The sequence below is a fragment of the Spermophilus citellus genome (genome assembly GCF_964194105.1).
Source record: "Spermophilus citellus genome assembly, chromosome: 15".
NCBI lineage: Eukaryota > Metazoa > Chordata > Mammalia > Rodentia > Sciuridae > Spermophilus > Spermophilus citellus.
Genome location: NC_138195.1, coordinates 52194507 through 52208225, shown reverse-complemented (window position 1 = coordinate 52208225; position 13719 = coordinate 52194507). Strand labels below are relative to the sequence as shown.

The 13719-nt window shown below is 56.6% G+C and overlaps 1 protein-coding gene across 5 annotated transcripts in view; it reads right to left on the bottom strand.

Annotated features, from left to right (window-relative positions):
* The window catches only part of ZMIZ1 (zinc finger MIZ-type containing 1), a 175170-nt gene that overhangs the window by 122389 nt on the left and 39062 nt on the right, over positions 1-13719 (bottom strand). The gene's annotated exons all lie outside the window — the stretch shown is intronic.

The window sequence follows — 13719 nt, the reverse complement described above, 5'->3', positions numbered from 1 at the left end:
TGAAGAAATAAACCTGCCAGGAGGGAGACAGCCTCAATCCGTCCTCCATAAAGCTGTCTTAGGGCCACCAAGGACGTTGGTGGGGTGGAGGGAGCTGGAGATGGCTCCTCCCGGGACCCCTGCTGCTCCCGCCGCCCAGCTGAGGAGGGAGGTCAAAGAGGGCAGGGGCATGGGGCAGCACTGGGCTCTGGTCAACTAGATGCACCCACGGCAGCACACAGTAGGCCCTTGGTATCCATTTACAGACCTACTAAGTGGAGGAGCACCTGCTGTGTCTGCAGCCAGCCAGCAAGCAGGATTTTGTCACAGGAGTCCATTCACCCCCTTCACAGACTGGCCAGAGTCTTGCAGAAAATCACAGCCACTTAGGTTCCCCAGCACGGGGGTCTGGGCCAAGCTGCCTTCACCTGGAACTACACTGCAGGTTGGGGGCATCTCCCCACAGTGTCCCCAAAGGCATCCCATCACCCCAGACCAGCCCAGGGCAAGCTGATTGCAAAGGGGGACACTGCTCTGACCCCTCCACAGAGCCATTAAGAATCACATTTTCTAGGAACATTGAGTGACCCTGAAATCTGCTGGTGACTTAAGTTTGAAAAAGAAGGAAAGGAAATTACAAAGTGATGAGAAAGAAATACAGCGAACGACCCACCAGGATGACCTCTGTGGGGGAGGTTAGAGGCAGTTTTATTTTTCATCTTTCACTTTTCTGGACTTCCTGGATGTCTACAACAAGCAGTATTACCAAGAAAAAAAACCAAAAAACAAAAAACAAAAAACAAAAAACAGGACATCATTAAAGTTACTTCTGCAACATATTACCCCTGTTATAGGACAAAGTCAAAGAAACTCCTGTTGAATCAGGCAGCAACTTCACTGAAACAAAGAAGCCACACACGAGGAGGGCCTTCCTCAGTGGCCTGCAGATCCTTCGAGCTTTCTTGGGGCAGGACAGAGAGGACCAGGTCTGCCCACACCTTGCTCAGGTCCTGAGTCTCTCTCACTTCACAGCGGGAGGACCAAGGTGTGGACATGCTTGCATTAAGCTTGTATGATATCATGGATTGGGGACACAGGGCTCCTCTGATGAGAGGGGACTGTCTGGGGCCGAGGGGCAGCTGAGGTGTCTCCAAAGGCAGGGCGGGCCAGGGGGCAGGGCGGAGAGGCTGTCAGGCAGTTCCAGGAGGGGAGGGGAGGCCTCATCCCCTGTTGACAGTGGAAACACAGACTTGAAAAGGTTTCACTTTTCCACTGTTTTTGTGGCGGTGCTGTGGGGAGTTAGGGCTTCCTGAGAGCGAGGCCAGCTTTCCAAGGCCACACGGAGTCCAGCCCTGAGCTGGCCTCCAACAGGAAACATCGTGTTTTCGATTTACAGGTCCATGCCAGGAGCTGCGAGCAGGCCGCCCGCTCCATCAGCCTGACTGTGTGTGGAGAGCAACTCCAGGCCCTGCCGCAGTGGAGAGCTGCACAGGGACCTCCTCAGGGGCCCTGGCTCCCAGACAGCTTCACCACAGGTGCCCGGCACAATCTGAACGCTTTTGTTTGTTTTGGGGGTACTGGGAGTGCAAATGCTAAGCAAGCTCTCTACCACTGAACTACATCCCCAGCTCTTTTTATTTTGAGACAGGGTTTTGCCAAGTTGCTTAGGCTGGCCTTGACCTTGTGATCCTCTTGCCTCAGCCTCCTGAGCAGCTGGGATTATAGGCATGCACCACTGGTGCTCAGCTAATTCATATGGTTTTGTTAGCAGCAGACACACTCAAGACGCTCACTGCACAAACTCCACTGCCTGTGCTCCTGGCTCCCACATCAGCCAGTCCTGCCCTTCAAGGACAAATGCGGAAACAGGCCCTCTAAGAGAAAAGGCTTTGCAATAGCACCAGGTTATGAGCCAAGAAAGCATGCACTCAACTTAGATTAGCAATGTCCAACCAGGTCGCCTGGCAAAGTGGGACTGTCCCACCTCCTATGAGTGACAGCAAAGACGGCTGTTCTCTGCTACCTACTACAGGGCAGGCAGTGAATGCTCATCCAGGCCGTAGGACATGCTTGAGCTGTCTGTCCTTTACATCTCACAGCTGAGGAAACTGAGGCCCAGGGGAGTTAGGATACCTGCCCAAGTTCACGAGGCTGGGTAACCCCAGAGCTGGGGGTCTCAACAGAATATGCCAAGCTGCCCTTCCCTGCCCTGCCCCGCGCTGCTCTCAGCTCTGCTGCTTGCTGTCTGGGGCCACCCTTGCTCAGCCTGTCCAAAAGCCTCACTACAAGCAGGCCCTGCTGGCCCCTTCCATGCCCAGGTGCTTCTGGGAAATTCCCAAGAAGGAGCGATGCTTACAGCAGGGGTGTTTGTTCATGAGCCAGTGTGCACAGAATACCATGGGCTACACTGGTGGGCAGGAGGCTGTGCCCCGGCACACAGGAGGGTCTCAGGCTAACTGCCCCCATCTCGGGGTCCCAGCTCCATGATCTGGGTAAGGGACCAGCTGGGCTGTTGGCAAGGCCTCAGAGATCCAGAGTCTCTGCTTCTCTTCTCCCTGCTGAACTTCCAGTTCCATAACACAGGGACCTCATCTTTTGTTTACTGTGGTGTCTCAAACACTTGAATGCTGGTATATAGTAGGTACTAAATAAACACTAGCTGAACGACTCAGGGGGAGTGTGGGCAGGAGCCTCTGCTCCCTTGGTGGGTTTGACGAGGTCTGGGAGCTTTTCCCACTGTCTGTGTATATATGAAGTTTGCAGGGGAGAGGAGGCACAGTCCCGGCCTTCAGTCTCCTGTGGTCGGTGCCTTGGTGCGGCTGCCCCATCCCACTCCACCGCGGTGGCTTCCAGCCCTGGCCTGGCAGCACAGTGCGCTCCCTGTACCCTGTTTCTTACTTTCTGGGACTCCTGAGCGCCAACTCTAGAGAGACAAAGAGCACATTTTCAGGGAATAGAATCCCTTTCTTGTTTGCTTTTTTTCACAAACTGTCCCTTCTCTGCCTCTTCCCATCCAGGGCACTCCTGCTCCCAGATGGGAGCCACTTTCCAGACCAGGTGATGGCCAGACTCACAGGGGCCCCCGGGATTTCTGGGCCAGGAAGGTCTGCTGCAGACAAGTATGGAGCCCATTTGGCACGGGGAGCCCCTGCGGCCAGTGAGTGGGTGCTCCAGACTCTAGTTTGGATTTTGAAGGCCGCACTTTGAAGGCTCAGCTCCAAAGGAGATCCCCAATGTGAGCAGCCATTGCGGTCAGCAGCCAGGGGAGCAGAGCCACTGTCCTGAAGGCATTTGGGCTCTGTGCTCTGACACCGGGTTTCAAGGAAAGGCCGGTGAGAAATGGTGCAGTGTCCTCTTGCAGATCAAAACCTTTGCTGGCTCCTCACTGCCCACAAAACAGAGGTACAGCCCATCGGTGGTCCAGGTCCCCTGCCCGCCCTCCTACTCACCCTCTGGAGGCAACAACTGGGTGCCAGGGATTGGCCTGCCACTGTCTTGCTTCACTCTCTTTCCTGTTTGTCCCAGCGTTTCCCTGTCCTCTCTGCGGGAGCTGCGTGTCCTGGGCAGCCCTGGAACTCACCCCGCCCTGGCTCAGCGGGTAGAGAACACTGAGAACATCTCCTCTCCCAGTGGGTGCAGCAAAGGGTGCCACGCCACTGCATGATGGGCCGGGCCTGACCCACGCCTGGCAGGGCAATCTGACTCCTACAGGACCATCCACTGGACCTGGGATGGCACCTACTGTGTGTCTAGCCCTCCCAGCTCCTGGTGTGAAGGCTCTATTCTTGTTTTCTGAGGGTGAGGAAGAGTCTCTGGGAGCTCGGGGGATCTGAAGGTGACAGACCAGGTCCACTGGAGATAAGCCTCTGATGTACTCTCCAAGCAGCCTCCTCTGCTCTTCCTGGTTGGCAGGGGGTCTCTGTCCCTGGGGTCAAGGCTGGGGGCTCGGGCTTGAAAGTCATGCTTTCAAGTTCTGGCTCCACCTCCTATGGGCATGTTACTTCACTTCCCTGTTCGTCAGTTCACTCATTTCCTGAACAGACTCCTGTGAAGGTTAAATTAGATGATGCATACAGAGAAACTGGAGCCAATGCTAATTAGTGCACCTACCATTAAGATTTTCCCAACCCACAGCCCATACTCTCACATGGTCACGGGTGGCAGTATTATACAGTGATGAACAACAAGGATGGGGTCTTAAACCCTGGCTTGGTGGCCTTGGGCAAGTCACTTGCTCTCTCTTTCTCTGGTGATGGAGATATGTTCTTAAAAATTTTCCGTATTACTCTCGGAGAAACTCTCTCCCCCTCCAACACCTCCCAAAAACCAAAATGGCAGATTGTCCTGGCACCTAGACATCTGGGTGCCCTCTGACCCTTTGCCCCTTTACTGTTCTCCAGGCATTGTCCCATCCCAGGGAGCTCCTCAACCCAGAGCCTCTCTGATGGAGCCAGGTTGGCCCTGCTCGAGGGAACCCAGACTCAGGCAGCAGGACCGTGGGGTCTTGGATCAGCTCATTCTTCAAGCAGAGCTGGCAGATTTGGGAAAATCATGTCTTAGTACTGAGATCAAGCGCCTTTCATTCCTGCTGAGTCCCCCTCTGACTCACTGCCCCCTCCCCTGGTTGGCCCCACGCTCATTACCATTTAAACACCTGAATTATCACACTGTCCAGCACCAAAGGCTGGCAGATAATTTACTTCTGTTACAAAAGGGTGATTCAGGGGAAGGCCCATTCTCTCAGCGCTGGCCTCCATCTCTCCCGCGGAGGGGGAAGGCATGGGAAGGAAGGGCCTGTGCAGGTATCGATAACGGGAGACATTCAACAATATTTTCTTGAGAGTTTGTGTCTTTCTCCTCTTTTCCAAAAACGTGCTATTGGGTCCTTGCGTTGCACGCGTTGACTGTGAACATTGGGTAATAAGACCCCAGGTCAGGTGAGAGTAGACGGAATCAGAGTCAGAGGATGTGCCTTCCCTTCCCACTCCTGCCACCCGGAGGCCCCAGCTCCTTCCTAACTTCCCTTGGCCTGAGTTTCCTCATCGGTGAGCAGGAGATGACTGGGCTGGGGTTGTAGCTCAGTGGGAGAGTGCTCGCCTAGCATGCATGAGGCACTGGGTTCGATTCTCAGCACCACATACAAATAAAAATTAAAGATATTGTGTCCACCTAAAATAACCTTAAAAATAAATATTAAAAAAATGGAGATGACTGGTCTTCACCTCCTCGGGTGCTGTCAAGATGGGGTGCCATGATGCTGACCCAGCCGTCACCATCTCTGTTCTCCTAGCTGTAACCACCTCGCAACTCTGTGGCTCGGCTCTGCTCTGACCTCCAGTGGTGAAGGACCCTGGCTCTAGGATGGGTGGGTATCTCTGGGACAAGTCCCCAATGTTGTTACCACTCTGCAGCTGGGCCCTGAGTGTCCTGCTCAGCCGGTGTCATAGTGGGCCTTCAGGAAGGTGAAGCAGGTCTCTGGAGGACACCCTGGCAGGCGGGGTACCCTGGGTTCTGCTGAATTAGTTGCCCTTGGAGCCATCCTGTCCCCAAGACCTCGCACGTACATTCTGTCCCAGTCCCTGCTGCTTCCTGGCCTGGTTCTCAGTTGCTGCATAGGTATGTGGGTGTGTGCTATGCACCCTTCGTTCAGTCTGCATTTAGGGAGTGCCGGCGACATGCTGCTCGTCCCCACGACACTTACAGAACAGTTACTTAACAGGCATATGGCCTACCATGCACTGGGCCTGATCTGCAGTGACCTCCACCACACGGGTCCATCCCCACGGTCTGGGAGGCCACTCTGTCACTCCCTACCCAGGAGAGAGCAGGTGTGTGGCTACTGATGCTCTGGTACAAATGCTATCAAGGCGCCCACCCAGCCCAGCTGAAATCCTGGAGGACTGAGTGTCAGTTGGCTCTAGTAGGCCTCCTCCAGGAAGCCCGCCACGAGCCTCACCCCCAGGCCCCTCCTCTTGTACTCTCAACAGGGCTCCATGGGCCCCACGTATCACCAACTGCTCCTGCACTAGCTTACACGGTGACCTAGACCCCGAGCTCCCTGAGGGCTGGCACAGGTCTACTTTTTTGTTGGCCCCAAGAGCCGAGCATGAAATCATACAAAGAGTAGGCGCTTACTACATACCGCTACCTTCAGATGGAGAGTACCAGGAGGTGGGGTGACTTGTATAAAGGCCTGGAATGGAACCTGTACCAGGCACCCAGCTGGGGATACTGGTCCGGAGAGATGAAGCCACCCACCATGGCCCCACACTCAGGGCAGGCCGTGCCAGCTCTGGCCCTGCATCTGAGTGACAGCACCACCCAGACAGACTCTAAGCCCCAGGCCGTGACATCACCCAGGTGGGAGTGGATGAAGACCTGGGGGATAAGTCCTTCTCTGTCCCTTGTCATGGCTGGCCCAGCCTCAAACAAGCCTCCTTAGGACAGGACCAGCCTTTCCCTCTCTGGGCACTGACTGCCCTGAGTGCCCCAGGGTGGCAATGGGGGTGGGAAGGGAGTGTGGGGCCTTTTCATTTCTCTTGCTTACTCACTGTCCTCTGCAGGCGTATTTTTAGACACCCTCCATGGGCTGCCCTAGGGACCGGGAATGGATTTAGGCTGACAGTGCAGGTCAAGGAAGGGACCAGTGTCCGGAGCAGGCGGCTCCTTGGCCCCCCTCGTGGCATGGCCCTGTCTTTTCCCAGGGCTGCAGAGGTTTAGGGCTACCATCTGGGGGGACTGCCCATCCCAGGTAGCCTGAGGGGAGACCTGGAGTACAGTGCAGCCCAGAGACCAGACTGTGGGCCCAGAGATGCAAAGTGTCCCCTGCTCTCTCCCTGGGTGGTCTGGCAAGGCCCCTCAGTTTCCCTACCTGTAACAGGAAAGGGCTCTGTGAGCCATCCTTCAATTCAGTTCAGCCCGAGGACCCCGCTCCACTCTTGTCCCCTCCCTGCCCCCCTCAGCCAGCTCCAGACGAGCGGTCCACCAGGCTTGTGGAAAGTTCTCAGATCTTAGTGGAGTTGTTAGGCGCCTGCTGAGCTATAGGGTCCCTGGAAGGCCCCGGGGGTTGGCCATTAAATGGCACATGGTGCCTAGGGGATAGCTTCTTGGTTTCTAGGGCTGCTGGGAGGCCGAATGCTCTGTGGCCAAAGGAATGGGGCAGAAACCCATAGTTGACCTCAGGAGCCTGGCCCTCGGGACGTCAGGGTAGTCCCATCAGGTCACCATAAGGTTTCCAGAGAAGGAGGAGCCCTCACGGATCATGGGGACCCTTGGTTTAATAGTGCTAATCCTGGGCCACACAGAGAGACAGGCCTTGCCTATGCCAGTGGGGCCACGTCACCATCCAGGGCCCTGCCCCTAGTCCAGCTCCCCTTTACAGGCTCTGACGTATCAGATTGACCTGACCACAGGGATTATCTGGGGCACCTGTTAAAGCTTCAGAGACCCGAGTCCAGATCCAGACCCACAGAATTAGATCGCAGGAGAGAGCCCAAGAATCTGCATTTAAGCCAGAGCTAGCCCCGAAGGCCCATGTGTGCTGGCAGGCTTGGCCGACACTGTCTCTGTCCTGAAGTGTCATCCCCAAGATTCCCATTTAAAAGCTTCAGAAAGGACTGAGGGGCCAGTGTCTCTCAGGAGGGCAGTATCTGGTTACCAGAGCTGACGGATGCCAACCTCAAGTGAATGCTCCTGTCTGGGGGCGGAGTCAGCCCCCAAGGGGATCAGTCTACTGTGAGCAGGGGCCATGGGCCCCGGGCATCTCCGGCTGCTTTCCATTCTTCCACTCCTGGCTTCACAGAGGAGAAACCAGAGGGGAGACAAAGATAAATCACCTTGTCCAGTCTCACTCGGCTGAGAAGTAGCCGAGCAGGGATTCAAATCCAGAGCTCTGTCCCTACACCCACACGGTAATCACATGCCCGACTGTGTCCTTTACCACCCTGAATTTATAAGAACGAAACTGTGTCTGAGCAACTACTGGAAGAGCTGCGGCCAGCATGGGATGTCCTTTGTCAGCCCTCCTGGAGCTGTGACTGGGGACGGGCTGAGCTTCCTAAAGGATGCTTCTTTCACACAGAGAAAAAGTGTTCTAGATTGTTTGCAGGTTCTAGGTCATCAGAGTCCTCCTGGCTCAGTCACTGGCCACCCTGCAGCTACTGGGCAGGAGGGGGCTAGGAGGTGCAGGGTGTAGAGCTGGCTCCTGGGCAGCGAGAAGAGCAGGGATGGGTGATGGGTGAATGTGATGGGGAGTCTGGCTGGGGCTGGGGCTGGAGAGGGCTCACAGGGCCACCCAGGGATGGATCTCAGGTTAGACCATGCCAGATGGAGATGGCATCATGGGAGAAAATTCCACGGAGGTTATGAAGCAGAGACACTCCCTCAGGCTCCAAAAGGAGCCCCTAAAGATGCCTCAGGGAAATGAGGAAGGGTCCTGAACAGATGCGAGGCAAGATGTGCTGCTTCCAAACTGGAACCGAAGAGGGTGAGATGCACTTATCGGCAAAGGCAGATGGGAGGGGAAAGTCTCTGGAAGCTTGGAGACCACAGATTCTCTCTCTCCATTAACCAGTCAGCTCACCGTGGACTCTGGAAGGTTCTCTGGGAAGCAGCTCACCCAGCAGCCAGGGTGGACACACTGAGGTCACTGCCTCTTCCCACCTCCTCAGCCCAGAACTGAGAACTCGGTGCCCAGGGAGGGGAGTGGGGAGGGCAGGTGTGCACCCCTCATGGTGCCTGATGCTATTTTTCACAGAATCTACAGGAAAGCCCCAGAATCCTTCTTAACCCAGCCCATCGAGCTCTGAGAGAACCAGCATACTAGATAAACCTCTGCCGTCCCTGTAGGGAGCCGAGGGCACACAGCCTGAGTGCTGAGGCTTCTGTTGCCCTCCAGCCCTGGAGTGCCAGGAACCAGGATGAGGATGCGGCCTGGAGCTTGCCCTGAGCCTTAGAGGACCTTTAGGTCCAGTGGGGCAGACAGCAGGCAGCTGGTGTGAAGAAGCAGAAGAAAGGAAAGGTCATGGGTGCAGGGGCTGAGGAGGGAGATGGGAGAGCACGTGGAGAAAAAGAGGGGGCTTTTGGCTCAGTGCGTGCAAGCTCTGCAGCTGGAGGGAGGAGGAGGGTCCCTGAGAGAGTGGCCGCAGCCCCATGGAGGGAGATGGCTCAGCACCTGAACCTTCCATGACTCCCTGCCACGCTTCCTGGGCAGAGGCAAACAAGAGAGGCTTCTGTAAATGGAGCCCGCGGCCAAGTGCAGCCGGACGGGGTTTGCAAGCAACAAAGAAGAAAATCGGCTCCGGAGGGGGCTGCTCTGCTGCCATCCCGCTCCCCCAGAGAGACCCCATCTCTGGAGAACACTTTCAGGCTGCCAGGTCAGCCCCAGACTCCAGGGAGGCAATTCTCTTCCTCCTCCTATGCTCTGTGCTCAGTGTCTAGAAGCAGGGAGGAATGAGGGAGGGCCAGAACGGCACAGTGTGGGGGGCTGCCCTGGACTGGGGCTACTGGGGATGAGGTGGGGGCCAGCCTAAGCTCACTGCAAGCCCTGTTCACAGGGAGGGTCAATCGTGTGGGGTCCAGGCACAGTCCCGCCTGCCTCCATCTGTCTTTATGGCCTCAGTGCCTGGCTCTGTGCCTCGCCTACAGAGAGAGCTTGCGCTCTGCAACACACCCTCTTCTGGGCCTCAGTTTCCCCACTGCAAAGTGAGGAAGCTGTTCCCTGCCAGCCTGTGCCAACTACCAGGCACTCGGAAGGCCCCGTGGTGGATGAACAAAGAGGAGATGCGTACGTGTTGAACACACACCAGATTTCCAAGACTCAGAATGGCAACTAGAATGTAAATCATCTTCCCTGCGTATCTAATATATCATCACCCCAATACGTGATCAATAAGAAACAACACAGCGGCCCACCCCATGCGTAATTTCAAGGGCTCCAAAAGCGCCAGGAGGAAGGGCCTGGAGTAGAGGAGAGAATGGGAGGGAGCAGGTGTCAGGGACCCCAGGGGCAGAGGTGGGAAGGGGAGAGCACGTGGCAGGCGGGAGGTTGCTGGGGGTGGGAGGGCTGTGGAGTGCAGCAGGTGGGCAGGGTCCCTGCAACCCCAGGGTGCTGGTGGAGGCTGGCATGTGACAAGGCTGGGAATGGAGGCCATGGCCAGATGGTGGCAACTTCCCATACTAGGCTGAGTGGCCGGGCACATAGTGGGCACTTCCAGGAAGATGCTGGCCAGGGACTGGGATGGGGAGAGCTCCTCAGAGGGCGTCCGGGTGACTGAGAACCCCCAGGCAGGCGTTTCCCTGCGAGCCCACCCTCCATTTCCCTCTTCCCTCGGGAGAAGACAATTTATTTATTCATGAGCATACACAGGCTCCCGCCAGGCGGCCAGCTCCTGCACACCTCACTGCTAATTATAGCAGGGATTTCATTAATGCTGCAGGGGAACGCCAGCGTTCCAACGGCCCCGCTGGTGGGCACAGGCCCCTCTGTTTCCTGAGAGGTGCGCAGCCCTGGGGTGGGTGGGCTCTCGGCCTGCGCTCAGAGCTGCGAGATCCATCTCCACCCCGAGTGGCCTGAAGAGCAGGTCAAGATCCCCAGGGAGGGGACAGAGCCACCTGGTGCCCCCACCACCTGGCCACACACAGAGCACTGCTCTGAAGGCCCGGGGGTGTGGGGAGATGCCTGGGACACCTCCAAAGTGCAGGGAGGGAGGAAGGGAGGGAGGGAGGCAGCGGGTGTTGCAGGATAAACATGGCAGAGTTGGGAGCCCGGGAGGTCTCAATGCCGGAGACCACGGAGGGCGTGACACACAGCAGACCTGCCACCGGGCTGCCTGGTGAGCAGAGGATCTGAGGGAAAGGGCAGCAGAGGTGGGGAGGCCCTGGAGCTCAGGGAGGCATTCCAGAGAGAGGGGGGCGTGCTGAGGAGGGAGCAGCAGACGGGGGCTGCTGGGCAGGACAGCCAGAGAGGAAGAGGAGACAGACAGCAGGGAGAGGCAGTACCATGGCTCTGCACCCAGGAGAGCCCAGGTGCGCGCGCACACACACACACACACACACACAGCACCACCTGCAGCCTGAGGCCCAGACAGAAGCCACAGGGCCAGGTTGGGCCTGGCTGCTGGGAGGACTCCCCTAGAAGACCCGGCCCACCCACAGACACTTGCTGGGCCCATCCTGACTTCACTCTGGAGACACCCAAAGCCTGTTCTGTCCGTTGTGGGAGGGAGGCCGGCGCACTCAGGCCTAGATGCTATCTCCTCTGGGGTCCCTTGGGAGTCCACCTTTACCCCCATGCTGACCCTCGTCAGGGGCCCACCAAGCCAGTCTGAGTAGGGAGTCGGTGTGAGGGTCTTAATGAGGCGCTGCCTATGCATGGTCTCGACAGACCTGGGGGTTTCCCTGTTCCTGAACCGCTCGGGCTTATTCACACGACCTTGGACCTGGCCCCGAAACACCACACCCTCACCCTCACACCTTTTCACCCCAGCGCACACGTGCTCACACAGCTGAAGTTCAAGTTCAGAGCCTACTCTAGTTCCCACTAGGGCCATGATGCCCCTCCTGGGTGTCTGGGTGGAGGTCCAGAGCCCCACAGTAGAGGCAGAGGGAGAAGCTCCTAAGGGGAAGCTGGGCTTTGTCAAGCCCACCCCTGGCTCCCAGGCAGAGGAGGGGGCTTCAAGGGGAGGGCTTGGAAAACATGCCCCAGCTGCGGCTCCCTCCTAAAGACTGTGGCCCAGATTCTAGGGAGGAAAAGGGAATTGGGGAGGGCACATTGAACATGACCTCCATGGACCCATGTCTAAGGCCCCTACTCCCAGACAAGGGCCCTCTGTTTCCCCCTGTCCCCCTCTCTGCACCACCTCATCCCATCCTAGTCCCAGCTGGAGAACCCCCTGGTTAAGGAGCCTGGGTCTTTCCCCTGATGCTCTTCAGTGCCTTGGTGCCCATGCAGTGGGACCAGTCAAAGGAGGGAGGACAGTATCAGTGTCCTGCATGGACAGTGCCCCCTGCAGCCCTCCCTGGGGGCCTCGGGGAAAGAGCTTTGGAGGGAGGGACTTTCCCCTGCCAGTCTAGCCTCTCTGGCATCTGTCCTAGGGAGCTTCATGTTTGCCCTGGCACTCAGGGATGCTCCGTGCCCCTTATCTGCCCTCTGGATGCCCTGAGCAACCCCAACTCCAGCTTGTGCCCTTGGAGAACTCACTATTCCCCAAGAGGAATCTTAAAACAAAACAAAACAAATCTCCAGACAGCTCAGACTCCTGGAAAGTTGCATTTGAAGAAGCCAAGGAAACAGCAGGGTTACCACTGTGTGGCCCGAGCTCTCCTGGCCAGTGGGCCTGACTGTCCTTTCCTCCTTAGTTTGGAGAGTGACACCACTGGCCCATCAAACCTGACGGTTGCTCCACATTATAACAGAGTTGTAGCCTTTACCACTTCCTCAGAGACCCAGATAACCATCTATGCACTCATTAAAATATCAGCAGTGTGCACGGCTCCAGGGTAACTGTTAATATGCTTCTCTAGTCTATGGCTCACCCTTCACCCATTTTACAGATGGCAAAGTTGAGTCCAGAGAGAGGCAGCAACTTCTCAGAGTCACGCAAGGAGCTCATGGTCAAGAGCAGAACCTCATGCTGCTGTGGGCGCTGACCATCTGCCAGCCCTGGGACAAAATGGAGAAGGCTGCCCATCTGCCACCCCCAACCCCAGCAGGAAGTATTGATTACCACCTTGCCTTGGAGGGGTTCTCTTTTCCCATCAAGGCTTCTGTTCTTTGTTTTCTTTTCTTTTTCTTTTTTTAAAGAATAATACTGGAAGCCACTCCTATGATTAATTACCAGCTGCCTAATGCTCCGCCACTGGCAATTTCTGGAAAGGGAATGAATTACCTTGAAAAACATCCGAAAAGAGAACCCACCGTGAAGGAGAATTTTAAAGGTTACCTGACAATTAGCAGTGGGTTCCCCTGGCTGTGCCGGATTGCCAGCGGTCCCTAAGGGGGAGGGGAGTTGCCATCTGCAGTGGGGGCCACCCCTGGCTCCAGAGAGCAGCCAGCTGGAAGGACAGGGCCAGGCAACTGCAGCCCCACCTCTCTAGAGCCACGAGAGCCGGTTAGCTCCCATGGACTGCGGTTCAAATCCCCACTCCCCACTTACAGCTCTAGGGGTTCCTTCACCACACCAAGCCTCTAGAGAACGAGGCATTAAACAAACCTCCTCGAGGGACTCTTGTGGGGAGCAGAGTGCCTGGGACGAAGCTCACGGGACTGTAATGTTGGAAAGGATTCTCAGCTTCTCTGCGGGCCTCGGAGCAGTGCCATCTACAGTGTGTCGTAAACAGTGCGTTTTCAGGTGGGAAACTGGCTCTAACCACAGAGAAGGAACCTGCCCAAGAGCAGAGAGCTGAGGAGCAGGGAGTGGGGATTCCTGCAGCAGGAAGGGAATGAAGCCCGCCTCGCTGGTTCAGAGCCCGAGCCCAGCTGGCTCTGCCCTGCCTGGGGTCCACTGTGAACACCGGGCTCCTTGGAGAAGCTGAGGGCAGCGAGTGAAGCCTACATGCCACAGCGGAGCCACTTGCTTTCCCAGGCTGATCCCTGGGGTCATGACACCTTGGGATAAAGCGTCCTGGCCAAGGAAGCATGTCTGTGAAGGCGTCTCCGCTCTGGGTTGAGAGCCACAGAATAAACAGGGATCGCACAGGTTGCCCCTGGCATAGGGCCAATGGTGATCAACCCTAAAATGC